We start from the raw sequence: 25070 nt of genomic DNA, 5'->3' as shown, positions 1-25070 counted from the left end.
GATAGAGGGTGATACAGAGAGTGAGATAGAGGGTGACACAGAGAGTGTGATAGAGGGTAATACAGAGAGTGTGATAGAGGGTGACACAGAGAGTGTGATAGAGGGTGACACAGAGAGTGTGATAGAGTGTGATACAGAGTGTGATAGAGGGTGATACAGAGAGTGTGATAGAGGGTGACACAGAGAGTGTGATAGAGGGTGATACAGAGTGTGATAGAGGGTGATACAGAGAGTGCGATAGAGGGTAACACAGAGAGTGCGATAGAGGGTGACACAGAGAGTGAGATAGAGGGTAACACAGAGAGTGTGATAGAGGGTGACACAGAGAGTGTGATAGAGGGTAATACAGAGAGTGTGATAGAGGGTGACACAGAGAGTGCGATAGAGGGTGACACAGAGAGTGAGATAGAGGGTAACAGAGAGTGTGATAGAGGGTGATACAGAGAGTGTGATAGAGGGTGATACAGAGAGTGAGATAGAGGGTAACACAGAGAGTGTGATAGAGGGTGATACAGAGAGTGTGATAGAGGGTGACACAGAGAGTGCGATAGAGGGTGACACAGAGAGTGAGATAGAGGGTAACACAGAGAGTGTGATAGAGGGTGACACAGAGAGTGTGATAGAGGGTAATACAGAGAGTGTGATAGAGGGTGACACAGAGAGTGCGATAGAGGGTGACACAGAGAGTGAGATAGAGGGTAACAGAGAGTGAGATAGAGTGTGATACAGAGAGTGTGATAGAGGGTAATACAGAGAGTGTGATAGAGGGTAACACAGAGAGTGTGATAGAGGGTAATACAGAGAGTGTGATAGAGGGTGATACAGAGAGTGTGACAGAGGGTAATACAGAGAGTGTGATAGAGGGTGATACAGAGAGTGAGATAGAGGGTAACACAGAGAGTGTGATAGAGGGTGATACAGAGAGTGAGATAGAGGGTAACACAGAGAGTGTGATAGAGGGTGATACAGAGAGTGTGATAGAGGGTAATACAGAGAGTGTGATAGAGGGTGATACAGAGAGTGTGATAGAGGGTAATACAGAGAGTGTGATAGATGGTGATACAAAGAGTGTGATAGAGGGTGATACAGAGAGTGTGATAGAGGGTGATACAGAGAGTGTGATAGAGGGTAACACAGAGAGTGTGATAGAGGGTAATACAGAGAGTGTGATAGAGGGTGATACAGAGAGTGTGACAGAGGGTAATACAGAGAGTGTGATAGAGGGTGATACAGAGAGTGAGATAGAGGGTAACACAGAGAGTGTGATAGAGGGTGATACAGAGAGTGAGATAGAGGGTAACACAGAGAGTGTGATAGAGGGTAATACAGAGAGTGCGATAGAGGGTGATACAGAGAGTGAGATAGAGGGTAATACAGAGAGTGTGATAGAGGGAAATACAGAGAGTGTGATAGAGGGTGATACAGAGAGTGTGATAGAGGGTGATACAGAGAGTGTGATAGAGGGTAATACAGAGAGTGCGATAGAGGGTGACACAGAGAGTGTGATAGAGGGTGATACAGAGAGTGTGATAGAGGGTAACACAGAGAGTGTGATAGATGGTGATACAGAGAGTGTGATAGAGGGTAATACAGAGGGTGTGATAGAGGGTGATACAGAGAGTGTGATAGAGGGTGATACAGAGAGTGAGATAGAGGGTGATACAGAGAGTGTGATAGAGGGAAATACAGAGAGTGAGATAGAGGGTAACACAGAGAGTGTGATAGAGGGTGATACAGAGAGTGAGATAGAGGGTAACACAGAGAGTGTGATAGAGGGTAATACAGAGGGTGTGATAGAGGGTGATACAGAGAGTGTGATAGAGGGTAACACAGAGAGTGTGATAGAGGGTGATACAGAGAGTGTGATAGAGGGTGACACAGAGAGTGTGATAGAGGGTGATACAGAGAGTGTGATAGAGGGTGATACAGAGAGTGTGATAGAGGGAAATACAGAGAGTGTGATAGAGGGTAATACAGAGGGTGTGATAGAGGGTGATACAGAGAGTGTGATAGAGGGTGATACAGAGAGTGAGATAGAGGGTAATACAGAGAGTGTGATAGAGGGAAATACAGAGAGTGAGATAGAGGGTAACACAGAGAGTGTGATAGAGGGTGATACAGAGAGTGAGATAGAGGGTAACACAGAGAGTGTGATAGAGGGTAATACAGAGGGTGTGATAGAGGGTGATACAGAGAGTGTGATAGAGGGTAACACAGAGAGTGTGATAGAGGGTGATACAGAGAGTGTGATAGAGGGTGACACAGAGAGTGTGATAGAGGGTGATACAGAGAGTGTGATAGAGGGTGATACAGAGAGTGAGATAGAGGGTAATACAGAGTGTGTGATAGAGGGAAATACAGAGAGTGAGATAGAGGGTAACACAGAGAGTGTGATAGAGGGTGATACAGAGAGTGAGATAGAGGGTAACACAGAGAGTGTGATAGAGGGTGACACAGAGAGTGTGATAGAGGGTAATACAGAGAGTGCGATAGAGGGTGATACAGAGAGTGAGATAGAGGGTAATACAGAGAGTGAGATAGAGGGTAATACAGAGAGTGTGATAGAGGGTGACACAGAGAGTGTGATAGAGGGTAATACAGAGAGTGTGATAGAGGGTGATACAGAGAGTGAGATAGAGGGTGATACAGAGAGTGAGATAGAGGGTAATACAGATAGTGTGACAGAGGGTAATACAGAGAGTGTGAGAGAGGGTAATACAGAGAGTGTGAGAGAGGGTAACACAGAGAGTGAGATAGAGGGTGACACAGAGAGTGTGATAGAGGGTAATACAGAGAGTGTGATAGAGGGTGACACAGAGAGTGTGATAGAGGGTGACACAGAGAGTGTGATAGAGGGTAATACAGAGAGTGTGAGAGAGGGTAATACAGAGAGTGTGACAGAGGGTAATACAGAGAGTGTGACAGAGGGTAACAGAGAGAGTGTGATAGAGGGTGATACAGAGAGTGTGATAGAGGGTGATACAGAGAGTGTGAGAGAGGGTAATACAGAGAGTGTGATAGAGGGTAATACAGAGAGTGTGATAGAGGGTGATACAGAGAGTGCGATAGAGGGTGATACAGAGAGTGTGATAGACGGTGACACAGAGAGTGCGATAGAGGGTGATACAGAGAGTGTGATAGAGGGTAATACAGAGAGTGTGATAGAGGGTGACACAGAGAGTGTGATAGAGGGTAACACAGAGAGTGTGATAGAGGGTCATACAGAGAGTGTGATAGAGGGTGATACAGAGAGTGAGATAGAGGGTGACACAGAGAGTGTGATAGAGGGTAATACAGAGAGTGTGATAGAGAGCCATACAGAGAGTGTGATAGAGGGTAATACAGAGAGTGTGATAGAGGGTGATACAGAGAGTGAGATAGAGGGTAATACAGAGAGTGAGATAGAGGGTGACACAGAGAGTGTGATAGAGGGTAATACAGAGAGTGTGATAGAGGGTGACACAGAGAGTGTGATAGAGGGTGATACAGAGTGTGATAGAGGGTAATACAGAGAGTGAGAAAGAGGGTAATACAGAGAGTGTGATAGAGGGTGATACAGAGAGTGTGATAGAGGGTAACACAGAGAGTGTGATAGAGGGTAATACAGAGAGTGTGATAGAGGGTCATACAAAGAGTGTGATAGAGGGTAATACAGGGGGTGTGATAGAGGGTGACACAGAGAGTGTGATAGAGGGTAACACAGAGAGTGTGATAGAGGGTGACACAGAGAGTGTGATAGAGGGTAACACAGAGAGTGCGATAGAGGGTCATACAGAGAGTGTGATAGAGGGTAATACAGAGGGTGTGATAGAGGGTGACACAGAGAGTGTGACCGAGGGTAATACAGAGAGTGCGATAGAGGGTGATACAGAGAGTGAGATAGAGGGTAATACAGAGAGTGTGATAGAGTGTGATACAGAGTGTGATAGAGGGTAATACAGAGAGTGTGATAGAGGGTGATACAGAGAGTGAGATAGAGGGTAATACAGAGAGTGTGATAGAGGGTGATACAGAGAGTGTGATAGAGGGTGACACAGAGAGTGTGATAGAGGGTAACACAGAGAGTGTGATAGAGGGTAATACAGAGAGTGTGATAGAGGGTGATACAGAGAGTGAGATAGAGGGTGATACAGAGAGTGTGATAGAGGGTGATACAGAGAGTGTGATAGAGTGTGATACAGAGTGTGATAGAGGGTAATACAGAGAGTGTGATAGAGGGTGATACAGAGAGTGAGATAGAGGGTAATACAGAGAGTGTGATAGAGGGTCATACAGAGAGTGTGATAGAGGGTGACACAGAGAGTGTGATAGAGGGTAACACAGAGAGTGTGATAGAGGGTAATACAGAGAGTGTGATAGAGGGTGATACAGAGAGTGTGATAGAGTGTGATACAGAGTGTGATAGAGGGTAATACAGAGAATGTGATAGAGGGTGATACAGAGAGTGAGATAGAGGGTAATACAGAGAGTGTGATAGAGGGTGATACAGAGAGTGTGATAGAGGGTAATACAGAGAGTGTGATAGAGTGTGATACAGAGTGTGATAGAGGGTAATACAGAGAGTGTGATAGAGGGTGATACAGAGAGTGAGATAGAAGGTAACACAGAGAGTGTGATAGAGGGTAATACAGAGAGTGTGATAGAGGGTGACACAGAGAGTGTGATAGAGGGTGATACAGAGTGTGATAGACGGTAACACAGAGAGTGTGATAGAGGGTGACACAGAGAGTGTGATAGAGGGTGATACAGAGTGTGATAGAGGGTAACACAGAGAGTGCGATAGAGGGTCATACAGAGAGTGTGATAGAGGGTGATACAGAGAGTGTGATAGAGGGTGACACAGAGAGTGCGATAGAGGGTGACACAGAGAGTGAGATAGAGGGAAACAGAGAGTGTGATAGAGGGTGATACAGAGAGTGTGATAGAGGGTGATACAGAGAGTGAGATAGAGGGTGACACAGAGAGTGTGATAGAGGGTGATACAGAGAGTGTGATAGAGGGTGATACAGAGAGTGCGATAGAGGGTGATACAGAGAGTGAGATAGAGGGTAATACAGAGAGTGTGATAGAGGGTGATACAGAGAGTGTGATAGAGGGTGATACAGAGAGTGTGACAGAGGGTGATACAGAGTGTGATAAGGTGTGATACAGAGAGTGTGACAGAGGGTGATACAGAGAGTGTGATAGAGGGTAATACAGAGAGTGTGATAGAGGGTGATACAGAGATTGTGATAGAGAGTGATACAGAGAGTGAGATAGAGGGTGACACAGAGAGTGCGATAGAGGGTGATACAGAGAATGAGATAGAGGGTAATACAGAGTGTGTGATAGAGGGTGACACAGAGAGTGTGATAGAGGGTAATACAGAGAGTGTGATAGAGGGTGATACAGAGAGTGTGACAGAGGGTGATACAGAGTGTGATAAGGTGTGATACAAAGAGTGTGACAGAGGGTGATACAGAGAGTGTGACAGAGGGTGATACAGAGTGTGATAACGTGTGATACAGAGAGTGTGACAGAGGGTGATACAGAGAGTGTGATAGAGGGTAATACAGAGAGTGTGATAGAGGGTGATACAGAGAGTGTGATAGAGAGTGATACAGAGAGTGAGATAGAGGGTGACACAGAGAGTGCGATAGAGGGTGATACAGAGAGTGAGATAGAGGGTAATACAGAGTGTGTGATAGAGGGTGACACAGAGAGTGTGATAGAGGGTGATACAGAGAGTGTGATAGAGGGTGACACAGAGAGTGAGATAGAGGGTGATACAGAGAGTGTGATAGAGGGTAATACAGAGAGTGTGATTGAGGGTGATACAGAGAGTGTGATAGAGGGTAACACAGAGAGTGTGATAGAGGGTAATACAGAGAGTGCGATAGAGGGTAATACAGAGAGTGTGATAGAGGGTGATACAGAGTGAGATAGAGGGTAATACAGAGAGTGTGACAGAGGGTAATACAGAGGGTGTGATAGAGGGTGATACAGAGAGTGTGATAGAGGGTAACACAGAGAGTGTGATAGAGGGTGACACAGAGAGTGTGATAGAGGGTGATACAGAGAGTGTGATAGAGGGTGACACAGAGAGTGTGATAGAGGGTAATACAGAGAGTGTGATAGAGGGTAACACAGAGAGTGTGATAGAGGGTGACACAGAGAGTGTGATAGAGGGTGATACAGAGGGTGAGATAGAGGGTGATACAGAGAGTGTGATAGAGGGTGACACAGAGAGTGTGATAGAGGGTGATACAGAGAGTGTGATAGAGGGTGACACAGAGAGTGTGATAGAGGGTGATACAGAGAGTGTGATAGAGGGTGACACAGAGAGTGAGATAGAGGGTGATACAGAGAATGTGATAGAGGGTAATACAGAGAGTGTGACAGAGGGTGATACAGAGAGTGAGATAGACGGTGATACAGAGAGTGTGATAGAGGGTAACACAGAGAGTGTGATAGAGGGTAATACAGAGAGTGAGATAGAGGGTGATACAGAGGGTGTGATAGAGGGTGATACAGAGAGTGTGATAGAGGGTGATACAGAGGGTGTGATAGAGGGTGATACAGAGAGTGTGATAGAGGGTGATACAGAGAGTGAGATAGAGGGTAATACAGAGAGTGTGATAGAGGGTGACACAGAGAGTGTGATAGAGGGTAATACAGAGAGTGTGACAGAGGGTGATACAGAGAGTGTGATAGAGGGTGATACAGACAGTGTGATAGAGGGTAATACAGAGAGTGTGATAGAGGGTGACACAGAGAGTGTGATAGAGGGTAATACAGAGAGTGTGATAGAGGGTGACACAGAGAGTGCGATAGAGGGTGACACAGAGAGTGTGACCGAGGGTAACACAGAGAGTGTGATAGAGGGTGATACAGAGAGTGTGATAGAGGGTGACACAGAGAGTGCGATAGAGGGTGACACAGAGAGTGTGACCGAGGGTAATACAGAGAGTGCGATAGAGGGTGATACAGAGAGTGAGATAGAGGGTGATACAGAGAGTGAGATAGAGGGTGACACAGAGAGTGTGATAGAGGGTAATACAGAGAGTGTGATAGAGGGTGACACAGAGAGTGTGATAGAGGGTGACACAGAGAGTGTGATAGAGTGTGATACAGAGTGTGATAGAGGGTGATACAGAGAGTGTGATAGAGGGTGACACAGAGAGTGTGATAGAGGGTGATACAGAGTGTGATAGAGGGTGATACAGAGAGTGCGATAGAGGGTAACACAGAGAGTGCGATAGAGGGTAACACAGAGAGTGCGATAGAGGGTGACACAGAGAGTGAGATAGAGGGTAACACAGAGAGTGTGATAGAGGGTGACACAGAGAGTGTGATAGAGCGTAATACAGAGAGTGTGATAGAGGGTGACACAGAGAGTGCGATAGAGGGTGACACAGAGAGTGAGATAGAGGGTAACAGAGAGTGTGATAGAGGGTGATACAGAGAGTGTGATAGAGGGTGATACAGAGAGTGAGATAGAGGGTAACACAGAGAGTGTGATAGAGGGTGATACAGAGAGTGTGATAGAGGGTAATACAGAGAGTGTGATAGAGGGTGATACAGAGAGTGTGATAGAGGGTGACACAGAGAGTGCGATAGAGGGTGACACACAGAGTGAGATAGAGGGTAACACAGAGAGTGTGATAGAGGGTGACACAGAGAGTGTGATAGAGGGTAATACAGAGAGTGTGATAGAGGGTAACACAGAGAGTGCGATAGAGGGTGACACAGAGAGTGTGATAGAGGGTGATACAGAGAGTGTGATAGAGGGTGACACAGAGAGTGCGATAGAGGGTGACACAGAGAGTGAGATAGAGGGTAACAGAGAGTGTGATAGAGGGTGATACAGAGAGTGTGATAGAGGGTGATACAGAGAGTGAGATAGAGGGTAACACAGAGAGTGTGATAGAGGGTAACACAGAGAGTGTGATAGAGGGTGATACAGAGAGTGTGATAGAGGGTAATACAGAGAGTGTGATAGAGGGTAATACAGAGAGTGCGATAGAGGGTGATACAGAGAGTGAGATAGAGGGTGATACAGAGAGTGAGATAGAGGGTAATACAGAGAGTGTCATAGAGGGTGACACAGAGAGTGTGATAGAGGGTAATACAGAGAGTGTGATAGAGGGTAATACAGAGAGTGTGATAGATGGTGATACAGAGAGTGTGATAGAGGGTGATACAGAGAGTGTGATAGAGGGTAATACAGAGAGTGTGATAGAGGGTAACACAGAGAGTGTGATAGAGGGTAATACAGAGAGTGTGATAGAGGGTGATACAGAGAGTGTGACAGAGGGTAATACAGAGAGTGTGATAGAGGGTGATACAGAGAGTGAGATAGAGGGTAACACAGAGAGTGTGATAGAGGGTGATACAGAGAGTGAGATAGAGGGTAACACAGAGAGTGTGATAGAGGGTGACACAGAGAGTGTGATAGAGGGTAATACAGAGAGTGCGATAGAGGGTGATACAGAGAGTGAGATAGAGGGTAATACAGAGAGTGTGATAGAGGGAAATACAGAGAGTGTGATAGAGGGTGATACAGAGAGTGTGATAGAGGGTGATACCGAGAGTGTGATAGAGGGTAATACAGAGAGTGCGATAGAGGGTGACACAGAGAGTGTGATAGAGGGTGATACAGAGAGTGTGATAGAGGGTAACACAGAGAGTGTGATAGAGGGTGATACAGAGAGTGTGATAGAGGGTAATACAGAGGGTGTGATAGAGGGTGATACAGAGAGTGTGATAGAGGGTGATACAGAGAGTGAGATAGAGGGTGATACAGAGAGTGTGATAGAGGGAAATACAGAGAGTGAGATAGAGGGTAACACAGAGAGTGTGATAGAAGGTGATACAGAGAGTGAGATAGAGGGTAACACAGAGAGTGTGATAGAGGGTAATACAGAGGGTGTGATAGAGGGTGATACAGAGAGTGTGATAGAGGGTAACACAGAGAGTGTGATAGAGGGTGACACAGAGAGTGTGATAGAGGGTGATACAGAGAGTGTGACAGAGGGTGATACAGAGAGTGAGATAGAGGGTAATACAGAGAGTGTGATAGAGGGAAATACAGAGAGTGAGATAGATGGTAACAAAGAGAGTGTGATAGAGGGTGATACAGAGAGTGAGATAGAGGGTAACACAGAGAGTGTGATAGAGGGTAATACAGAGAGTGTGATAGAGGGTGATACAGAGAGTGTGATAGAGGGTAATACAGAGAGTGTGATAGAGGGTGATACAGAGAGTGTGATAGAGGGTAATACAGAGAGTGTGATAGAGGGTGATACAGAGAGTGTGATAGAGGGTAATACAGAGAGTGTGATAGAGGGTGATACAGAGAGTGTGACAGAGGGTAATACAGAGAGTGTGATAGAGGGTGATACAGAGAGTGAGATAGAGGGTAACACAGAGAGTGTGATAGAGGGTGATACAGAGAGTGAGATAGAGGGTAACACAGAGAGTGTGATAGAGGGTGACACAGAGAGTGTGATAGAGGGTAATACAGAGAGTGCGATAGAGGGTGATACAGAGAGTGAGATAGAGGGTAATACAGAGAGTGTGATAGAGGGAAATACAGAGAGTGTGATAGAGGGTGATACAGAGAGTGTGATAGAGGGTGATACAGAGAGTGTGATAGAGGGTAATACAGAGAGTGCGATAGAGGGTGACACAGAGAGTGTGATAGAGGGTGATACAGAGAGTGTGATAGAGGGTAACACAGAGAGTGTGATAGAGGGTGATACAGAGAGTGTGATAGAGGGTAATACAGAGGGTGTGATAGAGGGTGATACAGAGAGTGTGATAGAGGGTGATACAGAGAGTGTGATAGAGGGTAATACAGAGAGTGTGATAGAGGGAAATACAGAGAGTGAGATAGAGGGTAACACAGAGAGTGTGATAGAGGGTGATACAGAGAGTGAGATAGAGGGTAACACAGAGAGTGTGATAGAGGGTAATACAGAGGGTGTGATAGAGGGTGATACAGAGAGTGTGATAGAGGGTAACACAGAGAGTGTGATAGAGGGTGATACAGAGAGTGTGATAGAGGGTGACGCAGAGAGTGTGATAGAGGGTGATACAGAGAGTGTGATAGAGGGTGATACAGAGAGTGAGATAGAGGGTAATACAGAGAGTGTGATAGAGGGAAATACAGAGAGTGAGATAGAGGGTAACACAGAGAGTGTGATAGAGGGTGATACAGAGAGTGAGATAGAGGGTAACACAGAGAGTGTGATAGAGGGTGACACAGAGAGTGTGATAGAGGGTAATACAGAGAGTGCGATAGAGGGTGATACAGAGAGTGAGATAGAGGGTAATACAGAGAGTGAGATAGAGGGTAATACAGAGAGTGTGATAGAGGGTGACACAGAGAGTGTGATAGAGGGTAATACAGAGAGTGTGATAGAGGGTGATACAGAGAGTGAGATAGAGGGTGATACAGAGAGTGAGATAGAGGGTAATACAGATAGTGTGACAGAGGGTAATACAGAGAGTGTGAGAGAGGGTAATACAGAGAGTGTGACAGAGGGTAATACAGAGAGTGTGAGAGAGGGTAACACAGAGAGTGAGATAGAGGGTGACACAGAGAGTGTGATAGAGGGTAATACAGAGAGTGTGATAGAGGGTGACACAGAGAGTGTGATAGAGGGTAATACAGAGAGTGTGAGAGAGGGTAATACAGAGAGTGTGAGAGAGGGTAATACAGAGAGTGTGACAGAGGGTAACAGAGAGAGTGTGATAGAGGGTGATACAGAGAGTGTGATAGAGGGTGATACAGAGAGTGTGATAGAGGGTAATTCAGAGAGTGTGATAGAGGGTGATACAGAGAGTGCGATAGAGGGTGATACAGAGAGTGTGATAGACGGTGACACAGAGAGTGCGATAGAGGGTGATACAGAGAGTGTGATAGAGGGTAATACAGAGAGTGTGATAGAGGGTGACACAGAGAGTGTGATAGAGGGTAACACAGAGAGTGTGATAGAGGGTCATACAGAGAGTGTGATAGAGGGTGATACAGAGAGTGAGATAGAGGGTGACACAGAGAGTGTGATAGAGGGTAATACAGAGAGTGTGATACAGAGCCATACAGAGAGTGTGATAGAGGGTAATACAGAGAGTGTGATAGAGGGTGATACAGAGAGTGAGATAGAGGGTAATACAGAGAGTGTGATAGAGGGTGACACAGAGAGTGTGATAGAGGGTAATACAGAGAGTGTGATAGAGGGTGACACAGAGAGTGTGATAGAGGGTGATACAGAGTGTGATAGAGGGTAATACAGAGAGTGAGATAGAGGGTAATACAGAGAGTGTGATAGAGGGTGATACAGAGAGTGTGATAGAGGGTAACACAGAGAGTGTGATAGAGGGTAATACAGAGAGTGTGATAGAGGGTCATACAAAGAGTGTGATAGAGGGTAATACAGTGGGTGTGATAGAGGGTGACACAGAGAGTGTGATAGAGGGTAACACAGAGAGTGTGATAGAGGGTGACACAGAGAGTGTGATAGAGGGTAACACAGAGAGTGCGATAGAGGGTCATACAGAGAGTGTGATAGAGGGTAATACAGAGGGTGTGATAGAGGGTGACACAGAGAGTGTGACCGAGGGTAATACAGAGAGTGCGATAGAGGGTGATACAGAGAGTGAGATAGAGGGTAATACAGAGAGTGTGATAGAGTGTGATACAGAGTGTGATAGAGGGTAATACAAAGAGTGTGATAGAGGGTGATACAGAGAGTGAGATAGAGGGTAATACAGAGAGTGTGATAGAGGGTGATACAGAGAGTGTGATAGGGGGTGACACAGAGAGTGTGATAGAGGGTAACACAGAGAGTGTGATAGAGGGTAATACAGAGAGTGTGATAGAGGGTGATACAGAGAGTGAGATAGAGGGTGATACAGAGAGTGTGATAGAGGGTGATACAGAGAGTGTGATAGAGTGTGATACAGAGTGTGATAGAGGGTAATACAGAGAGTGTGATAGAGGGTGATACAGAGAGTGAGATAGAGGGTAATACAGAGAGTGTGATAGAGGGTGATACAGAGAGTGTGATAGAGGGTGACACAGAGAGTGTGATAGAGGGTAATACAGAGAGTGTGATAGAGGGTGATACAGAGAGTGTGATAGAGTGTGATACAGAGTGTGATAGAGGGTAATACAGAGAATGTGATAGAGGGTGATACAGAGAGTGAGATAGAGGGTAATACAGAGAGTGTGATAGAGGGTGATACAGAGAGTGTGATAGAGGGTAATACAGAGAGTGTGATAGAGTGTGATACAGCGTGTGATAGAGGGTAATACAGAGAGTGTGATAGAGGGTGATACAGAGAGTGAGATAGAAGGTAACACAGAGAGTGTGATAGAGGGTAATACAGAGAGTGTGATAGAGGGTGACACAGAGAGTGTGATAGAGGGTGATACAGAGTGTGATAGAGGGTAACACAGAGAGTGTGATAGAGGGTGACACAGAGAGTGTGATAGAGGGTGATACAGAGTGCGATAGAGGGTAACACAGAGAGTGCGATAGAGGGTCATACAGAGAGTGTGATAGAGGGTGATACAGAGAGTGTGATAGAGGGTGACACAGAGAGTGCGATAGAGGGTGACACAGAGAGTGAGATAGAGGGAAACAGAGAGTGTGATAGAGGGTGATACAGAGAGTGTGATAGAGGGTGATACAGAGAGTGAGATAGAGGGTGACACAGAGAGTGAGATAGAGGGTAATACAGAGAGTGTGATAGAGGGAAATACAGAGAGTGTGATAGAGGGTGATACAGAGAGTGTGATAGAGGGTGATACAGAGAGTGTGATAGAGGGTAATACAGAGAGTGCGATAGAGGGTGACACAGAGAGTGTGATAGAGGGTGATACAGAGAGTGTGATAGAGTGTGATACAGAGTGTGATAGAGGGTAATACAAAGAGTGTGATAGAGGGTGATACAGAGAGTGAGATAGAGGGTAATACAGAGAGTGTGATAGAGGGTGATACAGAGAGTGTGATAGAGGGTGACACAGAGAGTGTGATAGAGGGTAACACAGAGAGTGTGATAGAGGGTAATACAGAGAGTGTGATAGAGGGTGATACAGAGAGTGAGATAGAGGGTGATACAGAGAGTGTGATAGAGGGTGATACAGAGAGTGTGATAGAGTGTGATACAGAGTGTGATAGAGGGTAATACAGAGAGTGTGATAGAGGGTGATACAGAGAGTGAGATAGAGGGTAATACAGAGAGTGTGATAGAGGGTGATACAGAGAGTGTGATAGAGGGTGACACAGAGAGTGTGATAGAGGGTAACACAGAGAGTGTGATAGAGGGTAATACAGAGAGTGTGATAGAGGGTGATACAGAGAGTGTGATAGAGTGTGATACAGAGTGTGATAGAGGGTAATACAGAGAATGTGATAGAGGGTGATACAGAGAGTGAGATAGAGGGTAATACAGAGAGTGTGATAGAGGGTGATACAGAGAGTGTGATAGAGGGTAATACAGAGAGTGTGATAGAGTGTGATACAGAGTGTGATAGAGGGTAATACAGAGAGTGTGATAGAGGGTGATACAGAGAGTGAGATAGAAGGTAACACAGAGAGTGTGATAGAGGGTAATACAGAGAGTGTGATAGAGGGTGACACAGAGAGTGTGATAGAGGGTGATACAGAGTGTGATAGAGGGTAACACAGAGAGTGTGATAGAGGGTGACACAGAGAGTGTGATAGAGGGTGATACAGAGTGCGATAGAGGGTAACACAGAGAGTGCGATAGAGGGTCATACAGAGAGTGTGATAGAGGGTGATACAGAGAGTGTGATAGAGGGTGACACAGAGAGTGCGATAGAGGGTGACACAGAGAGTGAGATAGAGGGAAACAGAGAGTGTGATAGAGGGTGATACAGAGAGTGTGATAGAGGGTGATACAGAGAGTGAGATAGAGGGTGACACAGAGAGTGTGATAGAGGGTGATACAGAGAGTGTGATAGAGGGTGATACAGAGAGTGCGATAGAGGGTGATACAGAGAGTGAGATAGAGGGTAATACAGAGAGTGTGATAGAGGGTGATACAGAGAGTGTGATCGAGGGTGATACAGAGAGTGTGACAGAGGGTGATACAGAGTGTGATAAGGTGTGATACAGAGAGTGTGACAGAGGGTGATACAGAGAGTGTGATAGAGGGTAATACAGAGAGTGTGATAGAGGGTGATACAGAGAGTGTGATAGAGAGTGATACAGAGAGTGAGATAGAGGGTGACACAGAGAGTGCGATAGAGGGTGATACAGAGAGTGAGATAGAGGGTAATACAGAGTGTGTGATAGAGGGTGACACAGAGAGTGTGATAGAGGGTAATACAGAGAGTGTGACAGAGGGTGATACAGAGAGTGTGACAGAGGGTGATACAGAGTGTGATAAGGTGTGATACAGAGAGTGTGACAGAGGGTGATACAGAGAGTGTGATAGAGGGTAATACAGAGAGTGTGATAGAGGGTGATACAGAGAGTGTGATAGAGAGTGATACAGAGAGTGAGATAGAGGGTGACACAGAGAGTGCGATAGAGGGTGATACAGAGAGTGAGATAGAGGGTAATACAGAGTGTGTGATAGAGGGTGACACAGAGAGTGTGATAGAGGGTAATACAGAGAGTGTGACAGAGGGTGATACAGAGAGTGTGACAGAGGGTGATACAGAGTGTGATAAGGTGTGATACAGAGAGTGTGACAGAGGGTGATACAGAGAGTGTGATAGAGGGTGACACAGAGAGTGCGATAGAGGGTGACACAGAGAGTGTGACCGAGGGTAATACAGACAGTGTGACAGAGGGTGATACAGAGAGTGAGATAGAGGGTAATACAGAGAGTGTGATAGAGGGTAATACAGAGAGTGCGATAGTGGGTGATACAGAGAGTGAGATAGAGGGTAATACAGAGAGTGTGATAGAGGGTAATACAGAGAGTGTGATAGAGGGTGACACAGAGAGTGTGATAGAGGGTAACACAGAGAGTGAGATAGAGGGTAACACAGAGAGTGTGATAGAGGGTGACACAGAGAGTGTGATAGAGGGTAATACAGAGAGTGTGATAGCGGGTGATACAGAGAGTGTGATAGAGGGTGATACAGAGGGTGCGATAGAGGGTAACACAGACGGTGTGATAGAGGGTGATACAGAGAGTGTGATAGAGGGTAATCCAGAGAGTGTGATAGAGGGTGATACAGAGAGTGTGATAGAGGGTAACACAGACAGTGTGATAGAGGGTAACACAGAGAGTGTGATAGAGGGTAACACAGAGAGTGTGACAGAGGGTAATACAGAGAGTGTGATAGAGGGTGATACAGAGAGTGTGATAGAGGGTAACACAGAGAGTGTGATAGAGGGTAACACAGAGAGTGTGATAGAGGGTGATACAGAGAGTGCGATAGAGGGTAACACAGAGAGTGTGACAGAGGGTAATACAGAGAGTGTGATAGAGGGTGATACAGAGAGTGTGATAGAGGGTAACACAGAGAGTGTGATAGAGGGTAATACAGAGAGTGTGATAGAGGGTGACACAGAGAGTGTGATAGAGGGTGATACAGAGAGTGTGATAGAGGGTAATACAGAGAGTGAGATAGAGGGTGATAGAGAGAGTGTGATAGAGGGTGATACAGAGAGTGTGATAGAGGGTGATACAGAGGGTGTGATAGAGGGTGATACAGAGAGTGTGATAGAGGGTAATACAGAGAGTGTGATAGAGGGTGATAGAGAGAGTGTGATAGAGGGTGATACAGAGAGTGTGATAGAGGGTAACACAGAGAGTGTGATAGAGGGTAATACAGAGAGTGTGATAGAGGGTGATACAGAGAGTGTGATAGAGGGTGATACAGAGAGTGAGATAGACGATAACACAGAGAGGGTGATAGTGGGTGACACAGAGAGTGCGATAGAGGGTGACACAGAGAGTGAGATAGAGGGTAACAGAGAGTGAGATAGAGGGTAATACAGAGAGTGTGATAGAGGGTGACACAGAGAGTGCGATAGAGGGTGACACAGAGAGTGAGATAGAGGGTAACAGAGAGTGTGATAGAGGGTAACACAGAGAGTGTGATAGAGGGTAACACAGAGAGTGAGATAGAGGGTAACACAGAGAGTGTGATAGAGGGTGACACAGAGAGTGTGATAGAGGGTAATACAGAGAGTGTGATAGCGGGTGATACAGAGAGTGTGATAGAGGGTGATACAGAGGGTGCGATAGAGGGTAACACAGACGGTGTGATAGAGGGTGATACAGAGAGTGTGATAGAGGGTAATCCAGAGAGTGTGATAGAGGGTAATCCAGAGAGTGTGATAGAGGGTCATACAGAGAGTGTGATAGAGGGTAACACAGACAGTGTGATAGAGGGTAACACAGAGAGTGTGATAGAGGGTAACACAGAGAGTGTGACAGAGGGTAATACAGAGAGTGTGATAGAGGGTGATACAGAGAGTGTGATAGAGGGTAACACAGAGAGTGTGATAGAGGGTGATACAGAGAGTGCGATAGAGGGTAACACAGAGAGTGTGACAGAGGGTAATACAGAGAGTGTGATAGAGGGTGATACAGAGAGTGTGATAGAGGGTAACACAGAGAGTGTGATAGAGGGTAATACAGAGAGTGTGATAGAGGGTGACACAGAGAGTGTGATAGAGGGTGATACAGAGAGTGTGATAGAGGGTAATACAGAGAGTGAGATAGAGGGTGATAGAGAGAGTGTGATAGAGGGTGATACAGAGGGTGTGATAGAGGGTGATACAGAGAGTGTGATAGAGGGTAATACAGAGAGTGTGATAGAGGGTGATAGAGAGAGTGTGATAGAGGGTGATACAGAGAGTGTGATAGAGGGTAACACAGAGAGTGTGATAGAGGGTAATACAGAGAGTGTGATAGAGGGTGATACAGAGAGTGTGATAGAGGGTGATACAGAGAGTGAGATAGACGATAACACAGAGAGTGTGATAGTGGGTGACACAGAGAGTGCGATAGAGGGTGACACAGAGAGTGAGATAGAGGGTAACAGAGAGTGAGATAGAGGGTAATACAGAGAGTGTGATAGAGGGTGACACAGAGAGTGCGATAGAGGGTGACACAGAGAGTGAGATAGAGGGTAACAGAGAGTGTGATAGAGGGTGATACAGAGAGTGTGATAGAGGGTGATACAGAGAGTGAGATAGACGATAACACAGAGAGTGTGATAGAGGGTGACACAGAGAGTGTGATAGAGGGTAATACAGAGAGTGTGATAGAGGGTGATACAGAGAGTGTGATAGAGGGTGACACAGAGAGTGCGATAGAGGGTGACACAGAGAGTGTGATAGAGGGTAATACAGAGAGTGTGATAGAGGGTGATACAGAGAGTGTGATAGACGGTGACACAGAGAGTGCGATAGAGGGTGATACAGAGAGTGTGATAGAGGGTAATACAGAGAGTGTGATAGAGGGTAACACAGAGAGTGTGATAGAGGGTGATACAGAGAGTGTGATAGAGGGTAACACAGAGAGTGTGACAGAGGGTGATACAGAGAGTGTGATAGATGGTGACACAGAGAGTGTGATAGAGGGTAATACAGAGAGTGTGATAGAGGGTGATACAGAGAGTGTGATAGAGGGTGACACAGAGAGTGCGATAGAGGGTGATACAGAGAGTGAGATAGAGGGTAATACAGAGAGTGTGATAGAGGGTGATACAGAGAGTGTGATAGAAGGTAACACAGAGAGTGCGATAGAGGGTGACACAGAGAGTGAGATAGAGGGTAACACAGAGAGTGTGATAGAGGGTAACACAGAGAGTGCGATAGAGGATAATACAGAGAGTGCGATAGAGGGTAATACAGAGAGTGTGATAGAGGGTAATACAGAGGGTGCGATAGAGGGTGATACAGAGAGTGTGATAGAGGGTAATACAGAGAGTGTGATAGAGGGTAATACAGAGAGTGTGATAGAGGGTAACACAGAGTGTGATAGAGGGTCATACAGAGAGTGTGATAGAGGGTAACACAGACAGTGTGATAGAGGGTGATACAGAGAGTGCGATAGTGGGTAATACAGAGAGTGTGATAGAGCGTGATACAGAGAGTGTGACAGAGGGTGACACAGAGGGTGCGATAGAGGGTAATACAGAGAGTGTGATAGAGGGTAATACAGAGAGTGTGATAGAGGGTGATACAGAGGGTGCGATAGAGGGTGATACAGAGAGTGTGATAGAGGGTGATACAGAGAGTGTGATAGAGGGTAATACAGAGGGTGTGATGGAGGGTAACACAGAGAGTGTGACAGAGGGTGATACAGAGAGTGTGATAGAGGGTGATACAGAGAGTGTGATAGAGGGTAACACAGAGAGTGTGACAGAGGGTAATACAGAGAGTGTGATAGAGGGTGATACAGAGAGTGTGATAGAGGGTAACACAGAGAGTGTGACAGAGGGTGATACAGAGAGTGTGATAGAGGGTAATACAGAGAGTGTGACAGAGGGTGATACAGAGAGTGTGATAGAGGGTCATACAGAGAGAGTGATAGAGGGTGATACAGAGAGTGTGATAGAGGGTAATACAGAGAGTGTGATAGAGGGTAACACAGAGAGTGTGATAGAGGGTGACACAGAGAGTGTGATCGAGGGTAATACAGAGAGTGTGACAGAGGGTAATACAGAGAGTGAGATAGAGGGTAATACAGAGAGTGTGATAGAGGGTGACACAGAGAGTGTGATAGAGGGTGATACAGAGAGTGTGATAGAGGGTAACACAGAGAGTGTGATAGAGGGTGATACAGAGGGTGTGATAGAGGGTAATACAGAGAGTGAGATAGAGGGTAACACAGAGAGTGTGATAGAGGGTGACACAGAGAGTGTGATAGAGGGTGATACAGAGAGTGCGATAGAGGGTCATACACAGAGTGTGATAGAGGGTAACACAGAGAGTGTGATAGAGGGTAACACAGAGAGTGTGATAGAGGGTGACACAGAGAGTGTGATAGAGGGTAATACAGAGAGTGTGGTAGAGGGTGATACAGAGAGTGTGAGAGAGGGTGATACAGAGGGTGCGATAGAGGGTAACACAGACGGTGTGATAGAGGGTGATACAGAGAGTGTGATAGAGGGTGATACAGAGAGTGTGATAGAGGGTAATACAGAGAGTGTGATAGAGGGTAATACAGAGAGTGTGACAGAGGGTGATACAGAGAGTGTGATAGAGGGTCATACAGAGAGTGTGATAGAGGGTAATACAGAGAGTGTGATAGAGGGTGATACAGAGATTGCGATAGAGGGTAATACAGAGAGTGAGATAGAGGGTGATACAGAGAGTGTGATAGAGGGTAATACAGAGAGTGTGATAGAGGGTGATACAGAGAGTGTGACAGAGGGTGACACAGAGAGTGTGATAGAGGGTAATACAGAGAGTGTGATAGAGGGTGATACAGAGAGTGTGATAGAGGGTGACACAGAGAGTGCGATAGAGGGTGATACAGAGAGTGTGATAGAGGGTAATACAGAGAGTGTGATAGAGGGTAACACAGAGAGTGTGATAGAGGGTGATACAGAGAGTGTGATAGAGGGTAACACAGAGAGTGTGACAGAGGGTGATACAGAGAGTGTGATAGAGGGTGACACAGAGAGTGTGATAGAGGGTAATACAGAGAGTGTGATAGAGGGTGATACAGAGAGTGTGATAGAGGGTGACACAGAGAGTGCGATAGAGGGTGATACAGAGAGTGAGATAGAGGGTAATACAGAGAGTGTGATAGAGGGTGATACAGAGAGTGTGATAAAGGTAACACAGAGAGTGCGATAGAGGGTGACACAGAGAGTGAGATAGAGGGTAACACAGAGAGTGTGATAGAGGGTAACACAGAGAGTGCGATAGAGGGTAATACAGAGAGTGCGATAGAGGGTAATACAGAGGGTGTGATAGAGGGTGATACAGAGAGTGTGATAGAGGGTAATACAGAGAGTGTGATAGAGGGTAACACAGAGTGTGATAGAGGGTCATACAGAGAGTGTGATAGAGGGTAACACAGACAGTGTGATAGAGGGTGATACAGAGAGTGCGATAGTGGGTAATACAGAGAGTGTGATAGAGCGTGATACAGAGAGTGTGACAGAGGGTGACACAGAGGGTGCGATAGAGGGTAATACAGAGAGTGTGATAGAGGGTGATACAGAGAGTGTGATAGACGGTAATACAGAGAGTGTGACAGAGGGTAATACAGAGAGTGTGATAGAGGGTAACACAGAGAGTGTGACAGAGGGTAATACAGAGAGTGTGATAGAGGGTAATACAGAGAGTGTGATAGAGGGTGATACAGAGAGTGTGACAGAGGGTGACACAGAGGGTGCGATAGAGGGTAATACAGAGAGTGTGATAGAGGGTAATACAGAGAGTGTGATAGAGGGTGATACAGAGGGTGCGATAGAGGGTGATACAGAGAGTGTGATAGAGGGTGATACAGAGAGTGTGATAGAGGTTAATACAGAGAGTGTGATGGAGGGTAACACAGAGAGTGTGACAGAGGGTGATACAGAGAGTGGGATAGAGGGTGATACAGAGAGTGTGATAGAGGGTAACACAGAGAGTGTGACAGAGGGTAATACAGAGAGTGTGATAGAGGGTGATACAGAGAGTGTGATAGAGGGTAACACAGAGAGTGTGACAGAGGGTGATACAGAGAGTGTGATAGAGGGTAATACAGAGAGTGTGACAGAGGGTGATACAGAGAGTGTGATAGAGGGTCATACAGAGAGAGTGATAGAGGGTGATACAGAGAGTGTGATAGAGGGTAATACAGAGAGTGTGATAGAGGGTAACACAGAGAGTGTGATAGAGGGTGACACAGAGAGTGTGATCGAGGGTAATACAGAGAGTGTGACAGAGGGTAATACAGAGAGTGAGATAGAGGGTAATACAGAGAGTGTGATAGAGGGTGACACAGAGAGTGTGATAGAGGGTGATACAGAGAGTGTGATAGAGGGTAACACAGAGAGTGTGATAGAGGGTGATACAGAGGGTGTGATAGAGGGTAATACAGAGAGTGAGATAGAGGGTAACACAGAGAGTGTGATAGAGGGTGACACAGAGAGTGTGATAGAGGGTGATACAGAGAGTGCGATAGAGGGTCATACACAGAGTGTGATAGAGGGTAACACAGAGAGTGTGATAGAGGGTAACACAGAGAGTGTGATAGAGGGTAATACAGAGAGTGAGATAGAGGGTAACACAGAGAGTGTGATAGAGGGTGACACAGAGAGTGTGATAGAGGGTAATACAGAGAGTGTGGTAGAGGGTGATACAGAGAGTGTGAGAGAGGGTGATACAGAGGGTGCGATAGAGGGTAACACAGACGGTGTGATAGAGGGTGATACAGAGAGTGTGATAGAGGGTGATACAGAGAGTGTGATAGAGGGTAATACAGAGAGTGTGATAGAGGGTAATACAGAGAGTGTGACAGAGGGTGATACAGAGAGTGTGATAGAGGGTCATACACAGTGTGTGATAGAGGGTGATACAGAGAGTGCGATAGAGGGTAACACAGAGTGTGATAGAGTGTCATACAGAGAGTGTGATAGAGGGTCATACAGAGAGTGTGATAGAGGGTAATACAGAGAGTGTGATAGAGGGTGATACAGAGATTGCGATAGAGGGTAATACAGAGAGTGAGATAGAGGGTGATACAGAGAGTGTGATAGAGGGTAATACAGAGAGTGTGATAGATGGTGATACAGAGAGTGTGACAGAGGGTGATACAGAGTTTGTGATAGAGGGTGATACAGAGAGTGTGATAGAGGGTAATACAGAGAGTGTGATAGAGGGTGATACAGAGAGTGTGATAGAGGGTGATACAGAGAGTGTGATAGAGGGTAATACACTGTTTGTGAGAAAGGGTGATACAGAGAGTGTGATAGAGGGTAATACAGAGAGTGTGATAGAGGGTGATACAGAGAGTGTGATAGAGGGTAATACAGAGAGTGTGATAGAGGGTAATACAGAGAGTGTGATAGAGGGTGATACAGAGAGTGTGATAGAGGGTAATACAGAGAGTGTGATAGAGGGTCATACAGAAAGTGCGATAGAGGGTAATACAGAGAGTGTGATAGAGGGTGATACAGAGAGTGTGATAGAGGGTAATACAGAGAGTGTGATAGAGGGTCATACAGAAAGTGCGATAGAGGGTAATACAGAGAGTGTGACAGAGGGTAATACAGAGAGTGTGATAGAGGGTAACACAGAGAGTGTGATAGAGGGTCATACAGAAAGTGCGATAGAGTGTAATACAGAAAGTGCGATAGAGGGTAATACAGAGAGTGTGATAGAGGGTAATACAGAGAGTGTGATAGAGGGTAATACAGAGAGTGTGATAGAGGGTGATACAGAGACTGTGAAAGAGGGTAACACAGAGAGTGTGATAGAGGGTGATACAGAGAGTGTGATAGAGGGTAATACAGAGAGTGTAATAGAGGGTGATACAGTGAGTGTGATAGAGGGTAACACAGAGAGTGTGATAGAGGGTAATACAGAGAGTGTGATAGAGGGTAACACTGAGAGTGTGATAGAGGGTAATACAGAGGGTGTGATAGAGGGTAATACAGAGAGTGTGATAGAGGGTAATACAGAGAGTGTGATAGAGGGTCATAGAGAAAGTGCGATAGAGGGTAATACAGAGTGTGCGATAGAGGGTAATACAGAGTGTGCGATAGAGGGTAATACAGAGAGTGTGACAGAGGGTGATACAGAGAGTGTGACAGAGGGTGATACAGAGAGTGTGATAGAGGGTAACACAGAGAGTGTGACAGAGGGTGATACAGAGAGTGTGATAGAGGGTAATACAGACTGTATTGAAGGGTGATACAAAGGGTGCGATAGAGGGTAATACAAAGAGTGTGACAGAGGCTGATACAGAGAGTGTGATAAAGGGTAATACAGAGGGTGTGACAGAGGGTGATACAGAGAGTGTGATAGAGGGTAATACAGACTGTGATAAAGGGTGATACAAAGGGTGCGATAGAGGGTAATACAAAGAGTGTGTGATAGAGGGTAACACAGAGAGTGTGATAGAGGGTAATACAGAGGGTGAAACAGAGGGTGATACAGAGAGTGTGATAGAGGGTAATACAGACTGTGATAAAGGCTGATACAAAGGGTGCGATAGAGGGTAATACAGAGAGTGCGATAGAGGGTAACACAGAGAGTGTGATAGAGGGTAACACAGAGAGTGTGATAGAGGGTGATACAGAGAGTGTGATAGAGGGTGATACAGAGAGTGTGATAGAGGGTGACACAGAGAGTGAGATAGAGGGTAATACAGAGAGTGTGATAGAGGGTGATACAGAGAGTGTGATAGAGGGTGATACAGAGAGTGTGATAGAGGGTAACACAGACTGTGATAAAGGGTGATACAAAGGGTGCGATAGAGGGTAATACAGAGTGTGCGATAGAGGGTAACACTGAGAGTGTGATAGAGGGTGATACAGAAAGTGCGATAGAGGGTAATACAGAGAGTGTGATAGAGGGTAACACAGAGAGTGTGATAGAGGGTGATACAGAGAGTGAAATAGAGGGTAATACAGGGAGTGGGATAGAGGGTGAAACAGAGAGTGTGATAGAGGGTAATACACAGAGTGGGATAGAGGGTGATACAGAGGGTGCGATAGAGGGTAATACAGGGAGTGGGATAGAGGGTAACACAGAGAGGGCGATAGAGTGTAATACAGAGAGTGTGATAGAGGGTAATACAGAGGGTGATAGAGGGTAATACAGAGAGTGTGATAGAGGGTGATACAGAGAGTGTGATAGAGGGTAATACAGAGAGTGTGACAGAGGGTGATACAGAGAGTGTGACAGAGGGTGATACAGAGAGTGTGATAGAGGGTAATACAGAGAGTGTGATAGAGGGTGATACAGAGAGTGTGATAGAGGGTTATACAGAGAGTGTGATAGAGGGTAATACAGACTGTGATAAAGGGTGATACAAAGGGTGCGATAGAGGGTAATACAGAGTGTGCGATAGAGGGTAACACTGAGAGTGTGATAGAGGGTGATACAGAAAGTGCGATAGAGGGTAATACAGAGAGTGTGATAGAGGGTGATACAGAGAGTGTGATAGAGGGTAACACAGACTGTGATAAAGGGTGATACAAAGGGTGCGATAGAGGGTAATACAGAGTGTGCGATAGAGGGTAACACTGAGAGTGTGATAGAGGGTGATACAGAAAGTGCGATAGAGGGTAATACAGAGAGTGTGATAGAGGGTAACACAGAGAGTGTGATAGAGGGTGATACAGAGAGTGAAATAGAGGGTAATACAGGGAGTGGGATAGAGGGTGAAACAGAGAGTGTGATAGAGGGTAATACACAGAGTGGGATAGAGGGTGATACAGAGGGTGCGATAGAGGGTAATACAGGGAGTGGGATAGAGGGTAACACAGAGAGGGCGATAGAGTGTAATACAGAGAGTGTGATAGAGGGTAATACAGAGGGTGATAGAGGGTAATACAGAGAGTGTGATAGAGGGTGATACAGAGAGTGTGATAGAGGGTAATACAGAGAGTGTGACAGAGGGTGATACAGAGAGTGTGACAGAGGGTGATACAGAGAGTGTGATAGAGGGTAATACAGAGAGTGTGATAGAGGGTGATACAGAGAGTGTGATAGAGGGTTATACAGAGAGTGTGATAGAGGGTAATACAGACTGTGATAAAGGGTGATACAAAGGGTGCGACAGAGGGTAATACAGAGTGTGCGATAGAGGGTAACACAGAGAGTGAGATAGAGGGTAATACAGAGTGTGCGATAGAGGGTAATACAGAGAGTGTGACCGAGGGTGATACAGAGAGTGTGATAGAGGGTGATACAGAGAGTATGATAGAGGGTAATACAGACTGTGATAAAGGGTGATACGAAGGGTGCGACAGAGGGTAATACAGAGTGTGCGATAGAGGGTAACACAGAGAGTGTGATAGAGGGTAATACAGAGAGTGTGACAGAGGGTGATACAGAGAGTGTGATAGAGGGTAATACAGAGGGTGTGATAGAGGGTAACACAGAGAGTGTGACAGAGGGTGATACAGAGAGTGTGAT

General features: G+C 45.9%; 1 protein-coding gene across 1 annotated transcript in view; it reads left to right on the top strand.

Annotated features, from left to right (window-relative positions):
- LOC140455381 (gamma-aminobutyric acid type B receptor subunit 1-like) overlaps positions 1–25070 on the top strand; it is a 303305-nt gene that overhangs the window by 44418 nt on the left and 233817 nt on the right. The window lies entirely within an intron of this gene.

Source organism: Chiloscyllium punctatum, chromosome 30 (genome assembly GCF_047496795.1).
Source record: "Chiloscyllium punctatum isolate Juve2018m chromosome 30, sChiPun1.3, whole genome shotgun sequence".
Taxonomy (NCBI): domain Eukaryota; kingdom Metazoa; phylum Chordata; class Chondrichthyes; order Orectolobiformes; family Hemiscylliidae; genus Chiloscyllium; species Chiloscyllium punctatum.
This window is presented reverse-complemented; position numbering and strand designations above follow the sequence as displayed.